At 34.6% G+C, this 25,956-nt stretch overlaps 1 protein-coding gene across 23 annotated transcripts in view; it reads left to right on the plus strand.

The window, feature by feature from the left end:
* The window catches only part of NRXN1 (neurexin 1), a 1,136,968-nt gene that overhangs the window by 127,009 nt on the left and 984,003 nt on the right, over positions 1-25,956 (plus strand). The window contains exon 5 of one of the 23 annotated variants that reach the window (XR_010115466.1): positions 493-24,455. The exons of the other annotated variants lie outside the window; for them this stretch is intronic. The gene's annotated coding sequence lies outside the window, so the exon portion shown is untranslated. Of the gene's footprint in view, positions 1-492; positions 24,456-25,956 lie in introns of those variants that run through there. 23 annotated transcript variants of the gene reach the window in all.

Below are 25,956 nucleotides of genomic sequence, written 5' to 3' on the forward strand. Positions count from 1 at the left end.
TTTTTTTTTTTGAGACGGAGTCTCGCTCTGTCGCCCAGGCTGGAGTGCAGTGGCGCAATCTCGGCTCACTGCAAGCTCTGCCTCCCGGGTTCACACCATTCTCCTGCCTCAGCCTCTCTGAGTAGTTGGGACTACAGGTGCCCGCCACCACGTCTGGCTAATTTTTTGTATTTTTAGTAGAAACGGGGTTGCACCGTGGTCTCGATCTCCTGACCTCGTGATCCACCTGCCTCGGCCTCCCAAAGTGCTGGAATTACAAGTGTGAGCCACTGCGCCCGGCCCTGATTCTTAAGATATTTATTGAATTTATCCGATGTGCTGTGCTCTATGTTTTCAATTTCTCTAGACTTAAAAACATTATGTCTAATTTCTCATTCACTTAAAAAAATACTTTTTATAAGTACATTTCTCCACCCCATCTTTATTTTTTGTTGCTATAAGAAAATACCATAAATGTGTAATTTATAAAGAAAATAAGTTTATTTCTTATAGTTCTGCAGGCTGGGAAGTCAAAGAACATGGCACTAGCAACCAGTGAGGGCCTTCTTGCTGCGTCATAACATGTGAAGGGCATCACATGGTGAGAGGGTAAAAGAGTCCCTGCCAGCTCAGGTCTCTCTTCCTCTTCTTAAAGCCACCTGTCCCTTCAAGGGGGCTCCACACTGATGACCTTATCTAATCCTAATTACCTCCTAAAGGACCCACTTCTAGTCAGCGTATTAAATTGAGGATTAAGTTTTTAACACACAAAATTTGGGGAACACATTCAAACCATAGCATCTCCTCTACCCAAATTCAGATTTTCCTCTTCCATATTTTATTTTTTTGTTCTTTCAAACCATCCTTCACAGTGCTGAAGACCTTTCCATCTCTTTTCTGGTTGTCTCCTTCTCCTAATCTTGGCATGCTCTAATTGTCAGGATACCTCATAAAGCCAAGTCTAAAATTAATTCTACTATCCCTGGGTATCTGAGCAAGGCATAGTAAAATGGAAGCATTCTGTGGTTCTGGAAATAATACTTCTGTTAATGCCACCTAAAATCAAAGGTAGGGGTGGTGTGTGTGTGTGTGTGTGTGTGTGTGTGTGTGTGAATGTGTGTATGTATTTTGGTCAGCGTTATTGTTTTATCAATTCATGCTGAACTTTCAGTCAGTTGAACCCTCTAAGTTTTTCCACATGAACTGCTCATAAGTCAGCCTTTCTGTACTCTACTCAAGAGCTGATGTTGTCAGCCTGCTTTAAAACATGAAACATTACTATTCAATTCTACCTTCAATCATTAAAAATAGTAAATTGTCTACTAAGGGTCCTATGCAAGATGCTATGAATACAAACATAAATAAGGCTTGGTATTTGTTCTAGAGGGATTTATAGCTCAGTAGGTGAAGACGTTTTTACATTGAAGTGTCATCAGTCGTTAAAAGCCCTGTAATATAAGTTATTTACAGAAACCAACATTCTTCATTAGCTGTCTTGTTGAGTGATGAGTGTTGGCTAGAGTGACATTGTAGTGTGTTAGTTTTCTATTGATGCCATAACAAATGACTACAAATGTAATAGTTTAAACAACATAAATGTATTATCTCACTCTTCTGTAGGTCAGAAGTCTGGCATGGATCTCACTGGGGTAAATTTGATTTGTCATCAATGCTGCGTTTCTGTTAGAAGCACTAAGAAAGAATCTGCTTTCTTCCTTTTCTATCTTTTTTGAGGCTGCCTACATTCCTTGGCTGGTGACTCCTTTCTTTCATCTTCAAAGCCGGTAACCTTGCATCTCTCAGACTATTCTTCTGTAGTCACATTTTACTCTGACTCCTCTTCTGCTGTTTTCTTCCACTTGTAAGGAGCTTGTGACTACATTGGGTCCAGGGTTCTTACCCTATCTTTAGGTCAGCTGATTAGCAAACTTAATTAACATCTTCAACCTTAATTGCCTTTGCTATCTTTAAGGGCAAAAAGAGAAAGGCATCTTTTTCTCACCCTTCATAAAGGTCAGAGCCAACACTCCTGTAATGAAGGACAGATTAACAAGAGAAAAGTGTAGCAAACTTAGTTAATCAAAGTTTCATGTAACACAGGCACCTTCAGAGTTGAAGACCCACATACCCAGGGAAAACTGTGTACTTTTTATACTGAGTTTCAATGAAGAATGAACCACCATATAGAAATGTGATTGGATAAAGGAGTATAATGTAATGGTAACAGACTGAGGGGGGAAATCCAGAAAGGCCTGTTTTTGTTTTTGTTTTTGTTTTTCAGATTCTTCTCTGTGTAGCATTTTTCCCTCCAGAGTACAGGGCAATGAGAGTCTTCAAGGGAAAAGGGAGAGAGTGACCTTTCCAAATTTTGTGGCTTACTTTAGGGGAGAAGACTTTTAGTTTCTCCTCAGACCTTGGGAAAATGCAATTCTGGTTGCTATGACTTGCTTCTGGGGAGAAAGAGGGGTGTGAGAGAGGAGGGCAGGAAAAGGTCAGAGACCTTGTTTCTGAGGCTTTTCCAGTCTCCTTCAGTTCAAAGTATTCATCATGCCAGGATGCTATACTTTGGGGTATGTTCTGAGCCGCAACACATGTAATCCACATGTAATCCAACCTATTCATGGGTTCTGGAGATTAAGATTTAGACATCATTGGGGTGCCATTATATTTGTCTAGCACAGGTAGACACATTTCAGGCAGAAGCATAATGTAAGTATGTAAGAGAAATGCAGGTTGTAAGCAATTGAGTATTAATGCAACAAGGGAACCTAAAGGATGAAACTGGAGAAACAGATAAAAGTCAAGATGATGGAAAGACTTAAGGAACAGGATCAGATTGGTTGTTTCAAAAGATTATTCTGGCAAGAGAACAGATTTAAAAAATGCAGAACCAAAGATAAGAAAACAGCATAGCAACAATTAATTAGTCAAGAAAGATACCAGAAGCTTACACTATTTTCGTAGCATCAGAGGTGAAAAAGAAGTAATAGATTTGATATGTGCTAAGGAGTTAGGGTCTATGGGGTTTGTTGGTTGATTAGTTACAAAGATGTGGGCATGACTGGGGTCAAGACTGATTCCCAGATTTTCATGATAAGACTCTAGGTGAATGGTGATGTCATTTGTAGTATGGATTACTGAAGAGAAAGTAGAGATGAGGAGTCAAAGGAAGAGAAATGCTTCTGATTTCCATTTTAGTACATGGATATAACTAAGCTATATTGAATCCTCATATGTAATTCTATCCCTGTGTTATCTACAAGTATGATATTAATCTACTTGGTATTTTTAATGGAAAAAAGTGTGGTAGAGAATAGAGTCCTCAGAGTGCCAGTAGGGATAACCTTAGTGCCCCTAGTGTAACCACCACTGTTACATCAATCTGAGTCCACTATATAACACCATTCAACCAGCGTTGACTCTGTACTATTAGCCAGGTCATATTTCTGCACATATTCCAAAATTTTTCTTAGTAAACTTAGTCTAGTGCCTTGCTTAGACATTTAATAGACTGTCTAAATCATGAAGCAATATTGGGAAAGTTATTTCTATTCAATAGTGTTAAATATTTAAGTAATTAATTCACTTTATCTTCCATTTTAATAAACACCTTAACCCAGGGAACTCTATGTGTAAATTCTATTCAAAGCCCTTTGCGGAATATAAATACATATGTCATGTTTATGAATATGTAAAATATAAAATATAGTGACCATATAGGAGAGCAAGAAATGAATTTTTATTGGAAAAAAAGTGCTTGGATAAGTGGTGGTTGACAGGGAAGAGATGAGAAATGAGGATAGATTCACTGGGAAAGAGGACACCTGAAAGAAAGAACAGTGTCATTAGAAATATTGGAACAGCTTCATGCAAAGCATGATTATAGTGAGGGATGTTGTGTGGCTACAACACAAATGTGGTTGCAAGGGAGGTTTGGAATGAAAGAATTGGTAGCTTTCTGGTTCATAGATGTAGTTATTTTTAATTGAATTTGAGAGTCATTGGGCAGCACATAGCCTCTCCAAATTTTCACTGGGCTCTCTTACTCCCTACTGTGTGCCCTAACCAGATTCACACATTTATGTTTCTTATCAGGTTCCTTAAATAGCTGAATTTATAACCCTGGATTTATAAACTTATTTTGCAGTCAACATAGTGTGTGTCAGAGGGTTGGGGATGGATGGTGCCATTATCAGAGTCCCACTTTAAAAATACATCTTAATGGCAGAGTGAATTTCAAATTACAGTGCTGAGGAAAGGTGGGATCATTAGAGGAAGGTGAATAAGCTAAGAAGTTGTTTAAAATGTTAAGATAAAAGTAGGCTGAACTGTGATGATAATATGAGGAAAAGAAGGGAAGGACCAAACATGAGAAACTAGATTTGCAATTTCATTAGGACATGGCCTGGGTCTTATTCTTTCAGTGGGACAAATCACAAAGTAGATAATAAAAAAATGAATGAATGAAGACATTGGAGTAGTTGAATTGGATATGAGAAGTGAAAGGAAAGAACTGAAGGCAACTTGAAGAGCCTGGATATAAGTACCTAGAAGGGTTATGCTTCTGAAAGTGCCTGCGGGAGAATAACATTCATCTTAGATCAAGTTGTAAGAAGACATCCAGGGAGACACATTCAGCAGTGATGAAAATGTGAATATGGTTCTCAGGATAGAGACTATAATGAAAAGGGAATATGAAAATTAAGAAAGTTTATTTCAACTCAGCAAGAATATTATGTATCAAGATAAAATACAGATTAGTAATCTTTTTAAAAAGAAAGGTCTGATCATTTAATGCAGACACATTGTGTTATAGATGAAGAAACAATAACAAGTGTTTTGCCTAAAGTTAATCAACTGGTAAACGGGAGAGTTAGCTCTAGCACAGAAAAGGATGTTCCTTGTATTGCATCAATACTTTACTGCACTACCTCTGACATCCCCCCACAAGTTTTCACATGGGCCCATTCTCTACTTAGAAGAGAACCATTTTACCATCGTTTATGTTCCCAAATGTGAACTTGGATCCATTTGTAAAATTCACGTATGGACTATTTAATACTTAGGGATTTCAAGATACCTTTTTTAAATTTCAAGACCTGGTAGAAAGAGAGTGGGGCTGCAAGGAAGCCTAGGGTGAAAGCTACCAGCTTTATTTTATTAATTTCTAGTATTCTGGCCTGGCGAGTCTAACTTGTCTCATATATTTCAGTCAAATTGCTGTTATGGAACAAACTGGATTCTTCAGTTCTAAATTTCACAGAATTATGTAAGGCTAATGGATTTCAGGTCATGCCTTATTGAGCCTAAGGGTTCTGGGGAGGGACCTGAGGACAACTGCTGGGGCTTAAGAGTGCGGAAAGAGCAGGACTTTGGAGCCCTTGCCCTGATTCCAACAGAGACATAGTCTTTTCTCTGTTTTAACATTGGGCTTTCTCCCATGATTGTCTATAAAGGAAGGGTCTCTTATTTTAAAATATTCGATAACTACTGCTAGAGGTTATTAATCTCAGGGCTACAGCCAGCATTTCAGATCTTACTGTCGTGTATTTTTGGATTATATTAAAACACTCCAAATCCCATTGTTTCAAATGAGTAAATCACACAAGTTGAATTTTATCCTAAAAGTACCTTTGAGCCATTCAGCTCTGAGCCAAGCATCATCTCTCTCTGGCTTTTGCCAACACAGCTCACTTTTCCTAAGGACGTATTGAGAGGAAAGAATTTCAAGTTTTCACAACTAAAGGAGAGGCTTTCCGTTAAGAGAAGATACAAGTAAGCCACAATTTATCCTGTGTTATAATTTACAGAATGCTTATGCAAAGGCCCATAAGGTATGTTGTGGGGGTGGAGCTGTGATATTGTGGTACACTGAGAGCAGATGTCACTACAAAAAAACAAAACAAAACAAAACAAAAAAGTACCTCCCCCAGAATACTTCTATAATAATTCTTCAGTTAAAGATGAATTAAAAATTAGTTACCTCCAAGACCATCAACATAATAGAAACAGTTATTATGCAAAGCTTTATTTGAACTATGTTAATGTCTTCCTATAGTTAGATTGAATTCAGCTTCAGTATGGTTTAGATTGAAGAAAAGTCATTTTGGTCAAGACTAAAGAGAGAGTTAAATTTTAGGTTGGCGACGTCTGGTAGTGAATACCTAGAAAGCAGAGAACATAAAGAGATTGAAAAGGGTCCTCAAGTGAATTCCAATATCTTACTTAGTTTGTCTTTTAAAAAAAGTTCTAGCCCTGTCTAAATAAACATAGCTTTATTCTTCCTGGTAACATTATCTCTGAAAAATAATATGTTGGTACTGGTTGGGAATATATGCCCAATATCTTCTTGAATAAAGTGATATTATTGTAATTTTCTACTTTTCTCAGCAGCTTCATCTTTTATTCATAAATACTTGTTTCTGATTTGTAAAAGCGGTTTTCTAAATGTACTTCCTCTTCCCTTCCTTATCATTTTCTAATTATACCAGTAGTAATAGTTCTGATTTAGGTAAACTTATAGAATAATACACTAAATTAATATATTAAGTCATTTTCCACTTTTAAAAAGCATTTTCTTATCTGTTATAATCACTATCTGAGATAAAGGGACAATGACATTTGACTTCCTTTTTGCAGATAAGAAAAAATAACCAAGATAAAAACTTTTCCACATTACACAGTAAGGAAATAGCAAGTCAGAACCTGATGGTGAAAGCTAAAGCTCCCCACTAAGGTCAAACTACACCAGGCATGGGTTTTTACCAGGGTGCTGTAATACATTCTCAGCACTCCCAAGTTACATGGTATCTTAGAAGATCAGGAGATGTACTATTTCTCAGTACATCCAGTGCTGTCTCACAGATTGAATTAAAAAGCAAAATTAACTGATATTAAGTTGTTTCACTGGTAGTGTTTTCCGAGATAAGCTAAAATGACTTCTGGTTTAAAGTCATGAAAATCCTTCATTTAGAATTTTTTTATGTAGATCTAGTACATTAATATTTATGACCTCTTTTTTTTTCAGTTCCCGAGAAAACTTGTTTTTATTCTTATTCTATTCTAAACTCAGAATGTGATTCAACATTTGCTTTTTTTTTTTTCTAATTTCTGTCTGTTTTTACTTCAGTGATTCTTCCTAAGCAGAATGAATACATGTTTTGGTATAATGAATATTGCTGAGAATAAATGCATTTTCTTCGTCTTGCCCTGGTTAAAGAATATTTCTAGATGCTGACGAGTGAATTAATGATATTTCAGATTCCTCATCATCTAATAAAGCCATCATTCTCAATGATCAGTTGAGGTTAGGCTTTTCTGAAAGAAAAAAATAGTACATTATCACACTCACTTTCTTAATATAATGGCTCTAACTTCGCTCTGGAGAACTTCATGACTTTCCCACCAAATTCTAGTTCAGTATGGAAGCAAGTAATGTTCTATTCATTAATATGGGAAGGACAGCATATGGGAGGTTATTTAACTCCTTAGTGTCTCCATCTTCCATTCGCCATGCATGTTGCAATGATAAATGAAAACATTTTTAAACATTTTGAAAGCTTGAAAACCTATTTAGTGAATACAAATTAGCACATTATTGCTATAATTCACATTTACTAAAGAACTTGTGGACTATTGGCAGTTTCTTTGGATTGTTGTTTAGTCTGTTTTGGATTACCTACTGGTCAAATCACATTTTTTTCTTAGTGTCACATGATATCGAACTATTGTTGAAATTTCCTTTTAAGATTGTAAGATTTATTTGAGATCCTTTACTGAAGTTCTTGCTTGTATATAACTTTGTACCAGAACCCCAGGTGAGGAACTTTGAAAGCATAATTAATGTTTTCTCATCTTTATTTTCTTTCTTTTTTTGTGGGGATGGAGTCTTGCTCTGTCGCCCAGGCTAGAGTGCAGTGGCGCAGTCTCGGCTCACTGCAAGCTCCGCCTCCTAGGTTGACATCATTCTACTGCCTCAGCCTCCTGAGTAGCTGGGGCTACAGGTGCCTCCCACCATGCCTGGCTAATTTTTTTGTATTTTTAGTACAGACCAGTTTTCACCATGTTAGCCAGGATGGTCTCGATCTCCTGACCTTGTGATCTGCCCGTCTCAGCCTCCCAAAGTGCTGGGATTACAGGTGTGAGCCACTGTGCCCAGCCTCATCTTTGTTTTCTTTATTGGTATTAATTCATTCTGTTCACTCAGTTCAAGTTTGTTGAATCCCCTCTTGTGGGCTCAGGGGAACAGGAAAATGAACAGATGAAAATCATGGATCATGGTACTCACATTTTAATGGTATGAAACAAGCATTAACAAAAACAACAAAAGCCAGATAAATAGTGTGTCAGATAGTGATACCTTCTATAGAGAAAAAAATCAGTGAATGGGACACGGGAGTGCACCGATGAGAAAAGGAGGTGTGATTTTTACATGAGGTTGTCAGGTAAGGCCTTCACTGGCAGCATGACATTTGAGAAGAGAATTGAAGAGATGGTTCAATATGAGTTCAATTTTTTGATTCTTAGGAGAACCATCTCTTCCTTTCTACGTCCATTGAGCTCAGTGTAATCTAGGTAGCACTCATCACCTCGTTCTTGCATTACATCATTCCTGCCAGCTGCTTTAGCTGGTTTCTCTTCCTTAGGTTTCACCCTCTCTGGCTTGTACAACGTCACGGAATGCCCTTGCTCAGAAATGTGCAAATGTTCCCTTATTACCTGTCATATCGATTACAGACTCCTCCATATTATTTTCGTACTATTTAAGAGCCCTATTTATTTAATAATTTTACTTTTAATCCTCACTCTGACAAATAGGTCTGTTCATGCCATCTTGAGTAAGCCATACTTGTTTCCAATTCTGTTTTCTTACATGTACCTGCCTTCCCACCTGAAATGCCTTCCGTTTTCTAAATATTTTACCCAAGTGATAGGGTTTGTTTAATTGATACTGACAAATATGCTTATAATATAAAGTGAAACTGACTTAGACCTAATAACCTCAACTAGAGGCTGATCCCAAGTACATACTAAGGGTTTTAGAACTACTGTCCTTAAAGGGTAAACTCCCAGATACTTACCCTTCCACTGGAGACTTGAAGTGTAATGTGATATAGGATATGGTGAGGTTTGGAGATTTAAAGGATTGGGATCTATTATGCACTTAAAAATCCCACATAGTCCAACATGTTGTGGACACTAGGCCTTTAGGCTGATCCCTGTCACAAAGGGGAAATTGACATTCGGCAAGGTTTAATTTCTTGTGAGTAGCCATGGGGAGATATTATGTCTTTTATTTGTATTGCTCAGCCTTCTCTTGATAATATTCATGTTACTCTAGATCGATTAATTCTCTGATTATTTTATGGTTAGGTGCTTAATTTACACACAAAAAATCCCTTTTGTTATCTTTCATGTCTTGTCTTTTCAGTTATTACATATTTTAAAATACCTCTGTGTGCCTAATATCAGTACATCTTCTGTATCTCCCATGACATCTAATAAACTGCTGTAATTCACATTAAAAAATTCTTGCTAATTAGTTTGATGTGGAAGGTTTCAACAGCCTGACGTTTATGCTTCTTAAACCGCAGTTCATGTATTTGACATAATTCTGCCAGATATCAAAAGTTCTATAACATCACCAACATGGGATTACATCAAGGAAAAATAATGTCATGAGAACCTATAAATTGTTTGTATAGTCTGTTGTCACATTTCCCTGCTTGTCTTTCTACAGACTTTCTTTAATACATCCTGCAAAATATTAGAAAAAAACAAATTAACTGTCTATTCAAGGAGGGCTTTGACATAATCTACCCTCTTTTTTTAATTTTTTAAAAAATTTTCTCCTGGTAATCTTGTTATTTCACAGGGTTACCATTATACAGTAATATAAACTTGGGGGAAGCAGGGCCTACATCTACTAATATCCTTGTCTGGAGAGAAGAAAATGAAAAGGCCTCTAATGTGGCAGAGGGTGTCCCTAAGATTGAATAAACACAGTGTAGTGGGAAGACCCTCCTTTTAAGACACATCTCACCTTATTCTATTTGTCATTGTCAAAGCATTTAATGTTCCAAGCCTTCTGCAACCGGTTTTATCTGATACATTTTCAATTGTACTGAATTGGAAATTGGAGTGATGTGCACTTCAGAAATTACGGTGGAATCCGGCTAATTCAAATTATTGATGTGGCGATTTGCTGCAGATGCTTAAATTTTGTGACCTTAGAAGTAAGTGAAAATCAGGATTAAAAGTCAACCTATTGCTTCAGAATATGGCTCATTTATTTTAGCGACTATAGTTTAATTTTAATTATTTATGTCTCTGCTGAATAGTTCTTTGGCAAATGCTCCATGGAAAATACATCATCATCTTTTTCAAGCTGTGTCTGCATTCAGAAGTCTTAACTCTGTTTGACAGGTATTTCTTTGAGTCATCTATATTAGGAAATAATTTTTAATCTGTCTGCAAGAATCCTGAATTTGCTTTCCAGAGTAGGTACTACACTCAAAATCTAGTATGACTTCTTAGGCGTTTAATATTCTGAACAGAAAGCTTTCATAGAAATCATTTTTTCTGGTTAAAAAAACCTAACTAAATAATTTACTCTTTTAATTATATTTCACTGTTAATGATGTCCATCAACACTTATTTAAATGTATTTTCAAAGCGTTCATTTCTGAAGAATAAATTATAAATGTGCTTTTTTATATTAAGCAATTAATTTCATAGGAAAATTAAATTTTTGAAATGTGGGAATTTAGATTATAGAACAGTTGAATGATAACTTCATAGAATATTATATCAAAGTTGAATCCTAGGAAGAGCACAATATCCCCTTTCATTTTCTACCTCCCTATGGATATATGCATCTCTTTTATTTGCCATTTCATAAAAATGTGTTATAATTATTGGTAACCAATAGTAGGATAACTTTGAAAATAAAACTCTTCGAAACGTGTATCCTTTTTAAGATTAGACACGTTAGACATGCCACTTCCTCTCTTATACATCACTGGAAAAGGGCTACAGATAGAAGCCAGAATGGCCCATATTTAAAAAATAAAACTGCAATTAAAATCTTTGATAGTTACATTGAAAGCAGTAAGAAAGTGTTGGAAATCTCTGCAAGGGACAGTCCTAAGAGGGAATGAACTGTATAAAAAAAAAGAAAATTTTTGAGGAAAAAGTTTGAAGATGAAAGGATTCTTCTTATAGAAACAAAGAAACAGTGACAAAGTTATTCATTGACTGAATAGAGCCACAACTAATGACAACTTAATAGGAGAACTTTATCTTCAAGCTTAACAAAATTTCTAGACCTAATGCAATTCAAGAACTATCTGGAAATTATTGTGTGACCTGGCATATCTAAACTAAACTTGTCTTGTAATTTTCTAGTTCAAACTGTAGTGGAAGATATACTGTAGTGATTATTCAGTCCATTCCGATCAATTATTACTATTATGTTTTGTTTTTGCTACCATCAATTTTAAGGAGGAATACAGTAAATAGAGCCCATTTAATAGTGCACACTTTGATGAATTTTGACAATCGTTTACACTTGTGAATGCTATAACCAAGATACAGAACATTTCCAAAGATGATGAAGATTCTTTGTACTCCTTTGTAAAGTCCATTCTCACACCTTCCCTTGGATCTGGGCAGCCACTGACTTTCCTTTTGTCACCATAGATTAGTCTTCATTTTGTTTAAATGGAATCGCCGAGTATGTGCTCTTGCGTGTGGCTTCTTCATTTCTGCACAATGAGTTTAAGAGTCATCCAAATGTGTTTGTGCAGATGCAGTACTTTATTCCTTTTTATTGATAGGAAATATTGAATTATGTTTTGTGTGTGTGTTTTATTTCTTCACTTAAATCATGTTCTTATTAATATCAAGGAATGCATTTTAAATTCTATGTATCCCCTCAGCACCTAAAATAATCCCTTGCACATAGGAGAGGTTTGTTGGTTAATTGATTCATCATTCTGAGCACAGATGTTGGAGATAAGTTTTAGAATGGTCCTGGTGTCAGCGATACTCATTTTTTGAGAAAAATTTTGTGTTGGAAGTAGCAAGTTCAGAGAAAATCATTTATTGAGGAGTTTATCTATGCCAGTCACAGTACGACCTTTGGCATTATCTCATTTATCCTCATAACCAGTCCTATGTGTTACTTATACTGCAATTATACTTATTTGTTAGGTGAAGCACAGAGATTAAGCAACTTGACACTGAAGCTGATGAACAGTAGAGCTGCTTAACACCAAAGCAGTTGCTGTTAGCCATGATACCTCATTTCACCAGTTACTTAGAGTGAAAATCCATATAGTAGCTAAAATGCACAGTGTTAGTGGTTTCTAGGAGATTTTTCAGACCTTTTATTGTCTCCTTCCCTTACACTGACCTCTTGCAGTTTTGCTCAGGACACTTGCTGCCATCTCAGGGCACTGGCTGTAGTGCCTCTTTCAGATGCTTAAATCCCTTACATCTTTGAAATCATTGCTCAAATTGGACCTCACTGAGTCTATTCCGAATTTTTTTTTTTTCTTTTGAGACAGAATCTTGCTCTGTCACCCACGCTGGGGTGCAGTGGCACAATCCTGGCTCACTGCAACCTCCGTCTCCCAGGCTCAAGCGATTCTCCTGCCCCCAGCCTCCTGAGTAGCTGGGACTATGGGCATGCCCCACCACACCCAGCTAATTTTGTGTTTTTAGTAGAGACTGTTTCTCCATGTTGGCCAGTCTGGTCTTGAACTCCTGATTTTAAGTGATCCACCTGCCTCAGCCTCCCACAGTGCTGGGATTACAGCTGTGAGCCACTGTGCCTGGCCAATTCTGAACCTTTCTATTAGATACTTCAACCTTCTGCCACTTGTCTCCCACCCTCCCAATCCCTTTTACTTATTTATATTTTAGAAAACCATAGCATACACCATTTTCTAATATATACATGAATTACTTAAAGTTTAATGATTGTTTCCTTGTGTGTCTCTGCAGAGTATAAGCCCCACAAGGGCAGGAATCTTTGTCAGTGCTGTTATCTGATTTATCCCAAATGCCTGGGACAGTGTCTTACACATAGTAAGTTCCCAATAAATGTGTGTATTAGGCTATGAGCTGGGATGTGTTTGGCTCTCTTCCCATATATCTGAGTTTTTTTTTTTTCTTGGAAGATGTAGCATTGAGTGATACTTGGGTGATTTAGAGACCAGATAAAATAATAGAAACATTGATATCCGATTCTCTAACAGGACTCAGTAAATAGTAAGAAATGATTTTCTACATTATTTCTTACTATCTTCTGCCTGTGTTATATTGATTTTAATGGTTCACATTATCAGGGCTTTTTTAGATTGCTTCTTAGAGATGGAAGAGGCTTGAGAGAATTTTGAGATAATTTGGTCCAAAATTTGAAATTTGGGAGCTTTGGAGGGTTGTGGAGCGAATATATTTCACATGGATTTTAATAATCAATTGGAATTTCAATGCCCTTACATAAAATTTCTTGCTTAGGCCAGGCATGGTGTCTCGTGCCAGTAATCCCAGCACTTTGGGAGGCTGATGAGGGTGGATTACTTGAGATCAGGAGTTTGGGACCAGCCTAGCCAACATGGTGAAACCCCATCTCTACTAAAAATACAAAATTAGCCAGGCGTGGTGGCGTACTCCTGTAATCCCAGCTACTTGGGAGGCTGAGGCAGGACCGTTACTTGGACCTGGGAGGCAAAGGTTGCAGTGAGCCAAGATTGTGCCATTTCACTCCAGCCTGGGAAAAAAAAGCAAAGTTCCATCTCAAAAAACAAAAAACAAAATTGCTTAAAGCAGTATTTTGTCTTAATTTGTACTGACCCACTCATTTCAATGCCTGATCCCTGAATATAGTTAACTAGACCACCTCTAATACAGCCTCTTTATGTTACAGAAGAGAAAACAGGCTCAAGTGGTGAAGCAGCTTATCCATAATGAAATGACTAGTTACTGCCTTTTTTGCTGTAAGGGGAAAAATATCCAGTATATAGAGGCATTTACTTGTCAATTAGAGCAAAGATTAATTCAGAGATGTTATGTCTGCTTTTTAAATCACCTTTTTATTGAATTCCTTACTTAACACTCATAAAATGGCTCATTGTTTGTGGTCATTTAGGCCCCAGTAGGGTGTGTTCTCTTTCAGGATCGTAAATTACTCTTACAGTGTTTGAGATGTACTGAAGGTTCTAAGGCCTCTGTTAAACTTGGTGGAGGGAATAGCAAATGAATCATTTGTCATTTATTCTTGTAGCAATTCATTTGTAGTGGGAACCCAACTCGAAGTCAAAATACTTTATTTATTGGCTTTTCATGGTTGTTTCTTGAAAAGCAGTAGTAATTGCATTTGATGTAAGTATGAGATATGAAATAACATGAAGGAGTAATATTATATTTCTGGGAATAACACAATCTTGGGAGAAGGCCAGGAAATTTTTGTTGCCTAGTCAAACAAATGTTAGATTACATCGTGGTATAATTTATCTTTTTAAACAAAACTCCCATTGCCAAATTTTCTTTTAATTAATTAAAAAATGTAGAAACAACATTCCTCAAATGATATCCTCTGCCACTGGATTCAGTAATATACACTTTTTGATGATTTTATTTTTTAGTTCTGAGATAATTTACATATAAGTTATATAACCACATGGCTCACCATTATATTAGCACTAATTTTTATATTAATCTCATGGACTGAGGTGATAAATATTTTTCATGTTCAGTAGACCTTAGACACTGTAAAGAAAATTTATACAATAAAGTGCTGCCCATATAATTTCAACTATTTCTTTGTGTATAGAATGTATTAAGTGTTCTGCATTTATGGAAAAACATGGGGAAGATAGGAAGTTTCAAATGAATAATCAGGACAAATCCTGAATTGTTCTTGCAGTTGACTTTAATCATTTTTGCTGAAAGTGAAGAACAATTAATTGACAGTTTCCTCAGTTGTATTAATTTTATTCTGAGAATGAGTCAAGTTTTTAATAAATTGTTGGAAAAATCCTGAAGGATAACTATAGTACCATAAATAGAAAGTCTTATTAATAAACTAAAATACTTTTGTTTATCAAAAATCACCTTATAATTGTGAATGTATATGCTGACCTTACATTACTGTAATTATAATACATCCCTACATAATCAGAGAACTTCTCGATTCAATAAAAATAAATACCACATAGTAAAGATTTGTCCTGCACCAAGACTTGAGTTATATGACATGGGGACATCTCAAATATCAGGATAGCTTCTAAGAAGAATCTTTTGGCCTGTTAATAAACAATTTATATATGACAACCAAACCAAATCCTGTATTAAACCCTATAGGAAAATGCTTTATTGAGGCTGCCTTGTATATTGACGTTCTCATTAAAAATTATTCACAAATGTCAAATGTTTCATTATATGAAAGCCCCCTTTAACATTAAGTAGGATATATTTAACTACAAAATACTTGTCTGTCCTTTTATGGCATTAGTCATATACTATTAGTAAGTGAAAAGAGTTTTAATAATGTATTACGTACCCTAAAATAATAGATATTTTCATGTACATCTATAAACACATGTGACAGCTGGGTGCTCCAGGGTCCAAATCCTCAGATACACTTAGGGTACAAAAGGTTGTTGGGAGGTAACAATTACGAGTGATAAAAGAGGAAAGAATCCAGATATAAAGGGGTGACAGGCCTCAAGCCACAGTACAGATCTGATAGGCTCTCAGCCACCTCTCTGGAAAGCTCTGTAGTGAAGACTGCCCATCAGAGGAGTTCTTGTTTGGGTGAAAATGGCCAGGTCCCAATCTTCCTGCCCTCCCTTGACCATGCCATGCTTAGTCATTGGCTAGGGGCAAACCCAGAGAGCATGGCCTCAGCAGATCCTGAAAGTATTATTTGTTGGGAGTTGTCAACTAACTGCACTCCTTAAAGATGAATAGTAAGTTGTTGAAATAAACATTGAGTGACATATGGCAACTGGCACATGTTAATGGCTGCTCTAATATATAATAGGTGTTTACATGCGTATGTTATGAATAAATATATGTATGTACAAAATATGCCATGTATGTTTAAAGTAAAGAATGTTTATATGATTGGCCAAGGTATCTCAGACTCAATAGAACTTTAAATGTTTGCAGGTTTTTATCAATGGTTTTAGAATTCCACGTCAAGGTAGTTCCAAAGGATTGGACAATTGCAACTGTTAAGCTAGAGCTGTATGTAAATTTCAGACTATTTGGTGGCTCTTTCTTTAACTCTGAGTATTATTGCTTCTGTAAGATGACCAATTACATACTACACCAGTGTATATTATTTTTTGAATGGAAAAACATATTATACTTGGAGGGCTTAGTGAATTGTGCTACATAATATAAAGAACCTAATAATAACCCAGCCTTAGGGGATCTTGATCTCTCAATTCCCAATAGCTGAATAATAACAGTTTGATAAAAGAAGCATCACAACTTACATCTACAATTATTCTCAGTATTCTATTTCCATTCTCAAAACTTCATTTAATGAAGCAGACTTAATAAATGCCATGTTCTCTGTCAGGACATTTTCACCTGTTGTTTTTTCCTGCATATTCTTCCTTCAGATATTGGCAATACAAGTTTCCCTGCTTTATTTTAATCCCTGTTTAAATGTCACCTTCTCAAAGAAGTCTGTCTCCATCTGATCTGAAATGAAGGCTTCAGAACTATCCTCTTCCCTTTCTTTCCCTAAAATAATAGCTGTTCATATGTGGCAATATATTATACAGCTATATGTTTGTGTATCCTGATAATATTAGATACCTTAAGTACAGGGATTTTTGTCTCTTCTCTATGTGGCTGAATCCCCAGAACCTACAGCAGTGCGTGGCATATGTAGTAGGCACTCAGAAAATATCAACTCAGTGAATTAATGAATGGATGGGTGATGAATGAAGAAATAAATGAATATGTTGAGAAGTCTTTGCCTGCTACTCATGCTTCAAAAATATAATTGTGTCTGTGTAAAAACAAGAGTTTACCCCGATCCAGGCTTATGGTACATTCCCATTCCAAGAGAAGCTGTATCATCATCTGAGGAAAAGTAAGTTTTTTCCGGTAATATACTTTGTATATCAAGATATGTTAACAAGAAAGGATCTTTCTCTAGCCTTGGCATGTGATTTTATTAAGGCAGTAATCTGTTTTAATCAGTCATTTCTTCAAGTAATGATTAATTTTTATAGAAGTCTACCTCTTGAGCAATTGAGAATCTTTCAAACAGTGTAATCCTCAGCAAGGTCAATGAGACTTTCACATGGTCTTATATCAGATTTTATAATAAAATACTTGTGTATATTTAAGTATAAACAGAACAATACCGTTTATGTCTACCATAAAGTGAAAAAGGAAAGGTTAGGGCCTTTGCAGCTGACCTGGAGACCTGCGCTTTATGGTCAGTCTGGTAATTATGAAGTATTCCTTCAGTAAGTCTAAAATGAGTATTGATTTCAACTTGCCACTTTTCTATTTCTTCTGCATCTGCAGCAGCAATTTTGGAGATATTCTTTTCTCCATGTCATCATATCATGGTTCACTTGGCCTACTTCTTCATTTGCTATTGAAAGACAGAAGTATAGATCTTTCAACAAATCACTAGTATTTTTTCTAAACGATCAATAGTTACTGACAGACTGTTTGCCTGGCTGAAATTTTGACTTCGAGGAGGCTGTAGAATATCCTTTGGCCAGAAGTAAAAATCTAAGCCCCTAAGGAGTAAAATATTGACCATGTATAAACATGTGCTTTGTTTTCACTAAACAGGGATTAAAATATGTTAAGTTTTACATTATTTGGTGAAGGCATTAAATATCTACTTATTTTATTCTTTACGTTGAAGTAAAATTTAAGAAGAATGATATTACTGAAAATAAACTTAATCATTAGAAGTTTGTGTTTTGTGCATAATACAATAAAACAAATATCGTTTTACTAAAGTAGTTATCTCAGTTCAGAATGAAGTAATTATGAGCTGGTAAGATGATAATTAAATGAATTTTTCAGTGTAGGATTCTGTTCGTGTTTTTTGTTGTAATTGTTCAATATAAATGGAAATAAAATTTTCCCTGAAGATACTATTTTAAGAAGAATATAAAGTTCTCCTGCAATAATCACATTCATACTTATGTAGACTGACAAATATCAGATATATTTGATCTGAACTTTGAAATATGGGTGAGTGTTAAATACCATTAAAGAGTAGCTAAGGACAATTATGGTCTGACAAAACTAATGATTCACATTAAAAAAAAATCTAAGTAAAACTTTGAAATAAATTTTCACTCTTTAAATGTCCTCCATTAAATAAAATAAGTCAGTTTCAATCTTTTAATTACATTTTACTCTTTTATTATGTGATATAGATAACATGTATATGGTACATTTATTGAGTGGTTGATTTTTAAAGGGCAATGTTAATGTCTTCTCTAAGTTTTGTGAAGCAGAGTGATCCAAAATATATTTTAAGGTTAGAGTTTCACTCACTTCACCATCTTTTACAATGAATTCTAATTAATGACACTGCTGGATGACACATCTGTTTTGCTAAACATAACAGATAGCAAAAGGAATTTTGGAAGTAGGTGATGCATGATATTAAATATAAAGAAGCATTATACAAGTTGAGAACTCTGCCCAGTGCACATTTGTGTGTTTGAGTTAAAACTAAGCCTCTATATTAAAGGAAAACCTGAAGCTCATGTTACAGAATGAGCACATAGAAAGTAGGAAGTTATTAACATGCAGCATTATTAAAAATATTTTAAATACTTATAAATTAGATTTATTTTAAAGGTATGTTTAGGAAAAATAGGCATTTTTATTAGTTACTGAAAAGCAACTGAAAGGAAATACTTAAATGTTTAAGAAGGAATAACCTGGTATGATAGTCTAAATGCTATATTTTAATAAAAGTAGTTTTATATTGTATGAAGTTATGTTTGTGAATGCTTTATAAAATTTGTTTTATAACATGTTATTAGTATTTACATTTTCTGAAGTTTACTTAAAAGTATGATATTCCAACACAAATTAATCATGTAACCAAAGTCTTATTCTATATTTAAATGAAAAGCTATTACTAATAAGGATTTTAGCTCTACTACATAAATAGCCTTGGACTTAATTACAAGTTATATTTGAATGTAAAAATGTATGTTTTTTCTGAAAATAATGTAGAAGTTATACCACAACCTCTTCTTATTTTGCATTTGAGGTTAAACAGATAGAATCGGAAAGAAAGCTGCCATCACACATGTTTTTTCCTTTGTTTGGATGAGAAACAAATTACTTTTACTTGCATGAACTTACAGAGTGTTTATTGAGCATTTGCTCTGTGTACAAATCATTGACAAGTAGAGTGGGAGACATCAAAGAAACCAAAACGTGGTTACTATCTTTAAGCAACTCAACATATTAATAGGCAAGAGTACACAAATAACTCAGGAGCAAAGTATTTTGAAGAGCTCAGAGAACAGTTCCAGTCTGATGGAAAGTCAGAAAGAAAGAGGGCACATTTGATATAAGTCAATTTCAAGTATTGGTGGGATTTTAAATACATGAATTGCAGTTAAGAAGACTCGTAGTTTACGAAGCTAAAATTCTTTGCCAATCTCCATGTTTCAAGACCGAACCTTTTTTGCTGAAAGACTGAGAAATTATCAAGTTGTGATTAAACATGATGAAAATATGCTGTCTGTGTTAAGGTTAGATTTTACTTTTTAGGCTATGATAGTTTGATCTGTAAAGTAGAATACCAATTAAACATATTATAATCTGATATTTCCAAACAACAAGGATATTTTTCATGCTGTGACAATCATAAGAAAATAATAAAACAGGAAAGCAAAATCTTTCAGCAGGTAGTTATCAAATCCATCAGGTTAAAAGAAGCCATTTCTTAATCAGAGATAGAATGTAGGTAATGGTTTGTGCTAATTATCATATGAAAATCAAACAAGAGTTAAGCCACAGAATTCAAATTGAGTACCTGCATTATTGTTCTGATTTTGTATGATTATTGAGAGTACATTGTCAGGGCAATTAGAAATTATCATTGTCACAACATATTTTGGCATAAAATGCAAGCAACATTATACTTTTTTCTGAAGCTAATGGTTGCTTACAATTATTGCACTTCATGATTTTCTGCAGAGAGGAATGAAGAGAGTAAGGCAGAGAGTGAGAGAGAGAGGGAGGAAAAGATAACAGAGGAAGCAAGAAAGGAAAGAAGGAAGAAAAAATATCTAGACTGTTTTAACTCTCCAGGTTACTTGGCTAATTTTATGGTCCTCCCGCCTACTTTCACTTCTGTCAGTTCCACCTTAGCCCTGAGCTGTTCTTTCTCTTTAGTACTGGCAGTGGCATAAGACCCTTGCAAACATGGAATCAATTGGAAGAAATTCTGAATTTCAGCTGCCTCCAATTAAATCTCATGGACTTTCTTTCCCTCCAATCTGTATAATTGTTTGATCTTGACCAATCCCTTCTTTTATAATTTCCAAAGGTTTTTGTGTTGTGTTTTTGGTTTGTTTGTTGTTTTAATGTTTGGGGTTAGTATTGATATCATTTTTCTTGAAGCTCTGTACTTCATTCTCCCAGTTTTTAAGAATTTTCTGTCATTTCTTCTGGTCACCTGTGACACTGTACTTATCTTGAAAGATTAAGAAGACAGATATCATTGTTTCTCAGTGTAGAAATGGTGACCAAAGAAAACAGACTGTATAAATAGAAATACCACTGATTATACATTATCCAGCCTTTTCTACTTTTTTTTTTTAACTTAAAAGGTACCTTATTGTTTTATTTTTCAGAAAGGAAAGATAAAAAAATAACTATTTTACAATTTGATATGAGTCATGGTGCCAACAACTTTGCAATTCAGTAAAACAATTTGAGGTTAAAGTAAAAAGCATGATTACTAAAGAGCACCTTGAATCTGTTGCTGAACACCCTCATATTGGTGACTAAGTTTCATCTTTTCCCCGACCATAAACATGAATTTAATGAATGAAACACAATAGAAAAATTAAATAAATTATAGTTATTAGCTATTATGAAAAATGTATTCCAAATTGCAAGCTCAAAGCTGTGATATCACTTAACTCAATTCAGCCTCATCATTTTAGCTCATAGACATTAAAAGAGTAAACAAAAGACTAGATAAGCTCATAGATATTGAAGACTAAAGACTTTAATGAGCCATTAAAATGGTTGGAGCCATTTTCTCAAAGCTTCTTGCCTTTCCAACTTCTTTCCCACTCTGAGATATGTACCAGAAGTTTTTCATCTTTTTAGAGCAGGAAAATATTTCTGAAGATCTTTGCTATCCTAAGTATTTACAAATATGGCCAGCGTTCTCAATAAAACAGTATTAAATAGCCTAGTATGTATCTGAAAATGATATTCCTTTTGCAAATATTTAACTGCTTAGTTTTTATGTAGAGTTTGGCAATCCAAGAAAGAAAAGTAGACCGAACTCCTCTAATGGATCAAGTAGAAGAGAGATGCAAAATTTTCTTTTCTAACATCAGAACTTTATTTAGAAATGGAGAACAGTCTAACGTAATTGTAGTTGGTCAAATCCATTTTGGATACTGAAAACATAAAGTGAATAAAATAAAGCTATTAACATTCATTATTAGATAATTTTATTGCTTTTTCAAGAAAAATATATTCTTAAAAGTGATGAATAACACTAACAACTATACATTAAATACCCCTATTTTCTATTGTAGTTCTCATCCAAATTTAATATATTCTAAAAATTTTTTGAAATTTAACTGCCTAGTTCTTTTTCTTAAAGAACAATAAGGCCAGTGATGTGCTTATAAGAGAAACACGTTTATGAATTAATGATTGAGATAATAACCCTAATTTATTTCTTTGAATATTCTAGACTTAAGGCTCTCCAAAGTATAATATAGCTATTATTAGACACAAAAAGAACAAAATTAAAAACTGTATCCTTAAAGGACAGTTAAAATTTGCCAGGCAGTATATGAGCAAATTATCTTATGACTGTTCAGTCAGCTTACTGTTTCTCAGATGGACATATTGTCTGTTTCATACAAGCACTCCCACCCAGCCACACAAATGACTATTGATAGAATACAGACTTTAATAATAGTATTTGTTTCTAAGCAGCAAATAACTTCCCTTTGGCCTTCAAAGTCATTCTTACAATTATTTTTTGCTTGTAATCTTCTACATCTCAAATCTTATGAGATTGTCTAATTTATTCCTTGCATAGTAATTTTGTGTGTCCTAATGCAAATTTCCTTTTTTAACATTGGAAATATTTATTTGAATAGAAACTACAGTATTATATAAAACAAACAAACAAGCCAAAATTGGGATCACGTATTTTTCCACTGCTTTGTTCAAACCATCATTTTATTGCATTCCAGAAAGAACAATCTAGATACAAATTTGACAATATATGTTGAAAAATATTAAGTAAATTTCTATCTTTATTTTTCTACCATCTCTTTTCCTTTCATTCTCCTCATTTCTATGGGCCTTCATTGTTATTTGTAGTACATGTTATCTAGCCGGTTGTAAAAGTGTTTGGGTAAACACCTTTGTGTTTGGTTTCACATTAATTAAGTCAGCAGTGTACATTTGTTGTACTCCCCAGTAGACTACTTAAAAAGAAGCACAAAAATGGATTCACTAGTCTATACAATGATCAGATAAAAATCTCTGTATTAGTCAAGCCAAAAAACCAAAAGCTCATTCAAACCAAATTACAGAGTTCTTTATACTTAGTCTGTGGGGTGAATTCCCTTAGATATTTTATTTTGTGTTTCATTCTCCCCCACAGAGAGTTATTTGAGGAGAGACAATTACCTAAAATGTACTTCTAACTCAAATCTCTTTGGACTAAACTAAATGGTATAGATGTGTGTGTGTACGTGTGTGTGTGTTTATAGAAATATTTACAATTTAGACATTCTGAGCAAAAAGACACCTATCAACTTATCCAAGAGTTCTTAATGTAGATTATTTTCTAATATCATCATCAGGCATATTTAAATGGAATAAATTATCTTTCACATTGTGTCTACCGTGGGAATTTTTAATGATGCTCTCTGCTGGCTTCGGTAGATGTATGACTTCATATCTCCTGGGGCAACTTCATTTTTACATTTTCATTCAGTTGTATCAGAGTTTTGTGTGCTGTGAGACCAAGAAAATTTCATTTTGGAAGTTGTCATTATGGGGATATCACAGCACTTTGATGAGATTTTCTTATTCAGGTATAAAATAGTTGCAAATAAACATACAAATAAGTATGATATTTTTATTTATGTTTAAAACAGCAACATTGGTATCACTTGTGGGTTTTTTTCTGGTAGTTTATGGTTAGCAAGTTTAACTGTTTAAACGTGTTTTATTTTAAATTTAAACGTATTTCATTTTAATTTTAAACATGTTTCTAAGATACAACTTTCTCGACTAATAATGAACCATTGGATATAGTTCATAATATCTATGTATTAGGATGTCACAGCAGATCAGATAAGATAGTACATACTGTCACATTCAGCATCATAGATATTCTAAAACCGTTGCATAAAGATGAGCCCTTTTGTGTTACCTTGCAAGGTTGCTATAGTTACAGAATGTGGCTTTATGGGAATTTCACTTTTCTTAGTAATATTAGATACTGAACCAAAAGTCTCATTTTATATGATTCTTAAGTCTCTTCTTTGAAAATAACTTCATTTGTAAGATATTCTGTATTTTCACAATCTTTCTTTTTATTCCACAAATAAGTTATTTGCAAAGAACAAAAATTTGAGCATATGTTTTGCTTCCAGACACTGAACATAGGACAGAATTTTCACTCCCTCCTTCGATTGCTATTTTTGCGTTTACAGAAAAAGAAGTTTGTATTATATATATTTTTTAAAAAGCAGTATGTTGTCAGCTGGTAAACTCCATTAAACAATATTATTAAAACCCATGTGTTTCTATGTTACTGCACCTTAGTTTAAAGCAGAGTTGTATGTACCTGTGAGCAGTGAGTTTCAAACTATCATAGAGTTTCAAGTTTTCCATAGAGTTTCAAGTGTAGATATTACTACACTTTAATGGAAAGATAATGTGCTCTCGGAAAACATGGTTCATATTTACCTCCTACAAAGCTACAGTACTGGATACTGGGGCCGTAAAACATGAATACATGATCTCTAGTAAGATATTTAGTCTAATTTCCACTCTTTTTTTTTTTTTTTTTTTGAGACGGAGTCTCGCTCTGTCGCCCAGGCTAGAGTGCAGTGGCGCAATCTCGGCTCACTGCAAGCTCCGCCTCCCGGGTTCACGCCATTCTCCTGCCTCAGCCTCTCCGAGTAGCTGGGACTACAGGCGCCCGCCACCGCGCCCGGCTAATTTTTTGTATTTTTAGTAGAGACGAGGTTTCACCGTGGTCTCGATCTCCTGACCTCGTGATCCGCCCGCCTCGGCCTCCCAAAGTGCTGGGATTACAAGCGTGAGCCACCGCGCCCGGCCATTTTCCACTCTTTATATAGATCTTCAAAACTAAATAATTCATTTTTTAGTAGAAGTTGATGTTGGAGTTGCTTTCCTCACAAACAAACATTTTGAATCACAGAAATGCATTATTTGAAAGCTCATTTCTCAAGTTCATTTAAGTCTTCATTTAGGTACTGTTAATATGTGTAGGCATAAGAAAATTTGAATTACTAAAAAACTAAATTGACTTAAGATAAATAGAATACAATTAATACAGCTTTGATTGATACATTGTTGAGAAAATAACATTTACCAAACAATATGTCCATTTATATCTAGTGATAAGATAGGAGTCTGAGTGATTTTTCTTAGTGTTTTTCCTGTAAATTTTTAAAAAGCTTTTTGACTTCTAATTTCTTGTCTGCTGCAGAAAGTAGTTCAAAAGGTAAGCTGCTTTCTTCATAAGTTTTGAAGTAACATTTTTTTGTGCTTTATATTTACCTTCTTAACTTTTTTATCGAAGCATACTAAGAATACAGAGAAATGAATTTTCACAAACTCAGTGCACACATGTGTTTAGCAAGAAGCAGAATATTTCTAACTTTCAGAAGCATGCCATCCTGGTGCTGTATTCCTTGGTGTTACACACTGCACCCCTGAAAGTAATCAGCATTCTGACTTTAACTAAGTAGATTAGTTTGCCTGATTCTGTATTTTGTAAAAATGGAATCATCACAGTATGTAGGCTTCTGTGTCGGGAGACTTGAATATTATGTTTCTAAATTGTCATTGTCATTGCCGTTGTGGTATAGTATTCTATTGTTTACCTAAATCACAATTTATTTATTCTGCTACTAACAGTGAGTAATCATACTTGCAAATACAAAATATGTTTATATGTTTTTAAACATAATAGACTTTATGAAACAAGTTTTGGAGGCAAAATGTATCCTTGAATTAACAATTTCTGCACTTGATTCTGTGTAGTATTAGTGTTGCTGAGCAATTCAAATTTTACATTATTTTAATATTATCCAATAACATTCACAGATATTTTCCAGTGTTTGAATATTTGCTGTAGGGTACAATTGCGTGCAAATAGTTAAAATGCAAAAAAAAAAAAATTAATTAACTTGACAAACAAGAAATGTAATATTGTCTTGGCCTTTCAGAATACACATACTCCTTATTTCAGTTGGTTAGAAAAGAAATCAAAAGAGATAACCTGATACTGGGTGAGTGGAGCTACATTTCTCGGGTGCCAACATAAAAAGATTTAAATACTTTTACAAAGCATTCTAATTCTGATCTTTTTTTCTCTTGTGGATAACTTCAAAGGGAAAAAACCCAGCTTCTTTGCTTATTAGATATGATGTATCTCCAAAGCAAATGTTTCTGCAGTTCCCATATCTGACTGCAGAAATG

Source organism: Symphalangus syndactylus, chromosome 14 (assembly GCF_028878055.3).
Source record: "Symphalangus syndactylus isolate Jambi chromosome 14, NHGRI_mSymSyn1-v2.1_pri, whole genome shotgun sequence".
In the NCBI taxonomy this organism is placed as follows: Eukaryota; Metazoa; Chordata; class Mammalia; order Primates; family Hylobatidae; genus Symphalangus; species Symphalangus syndactylus.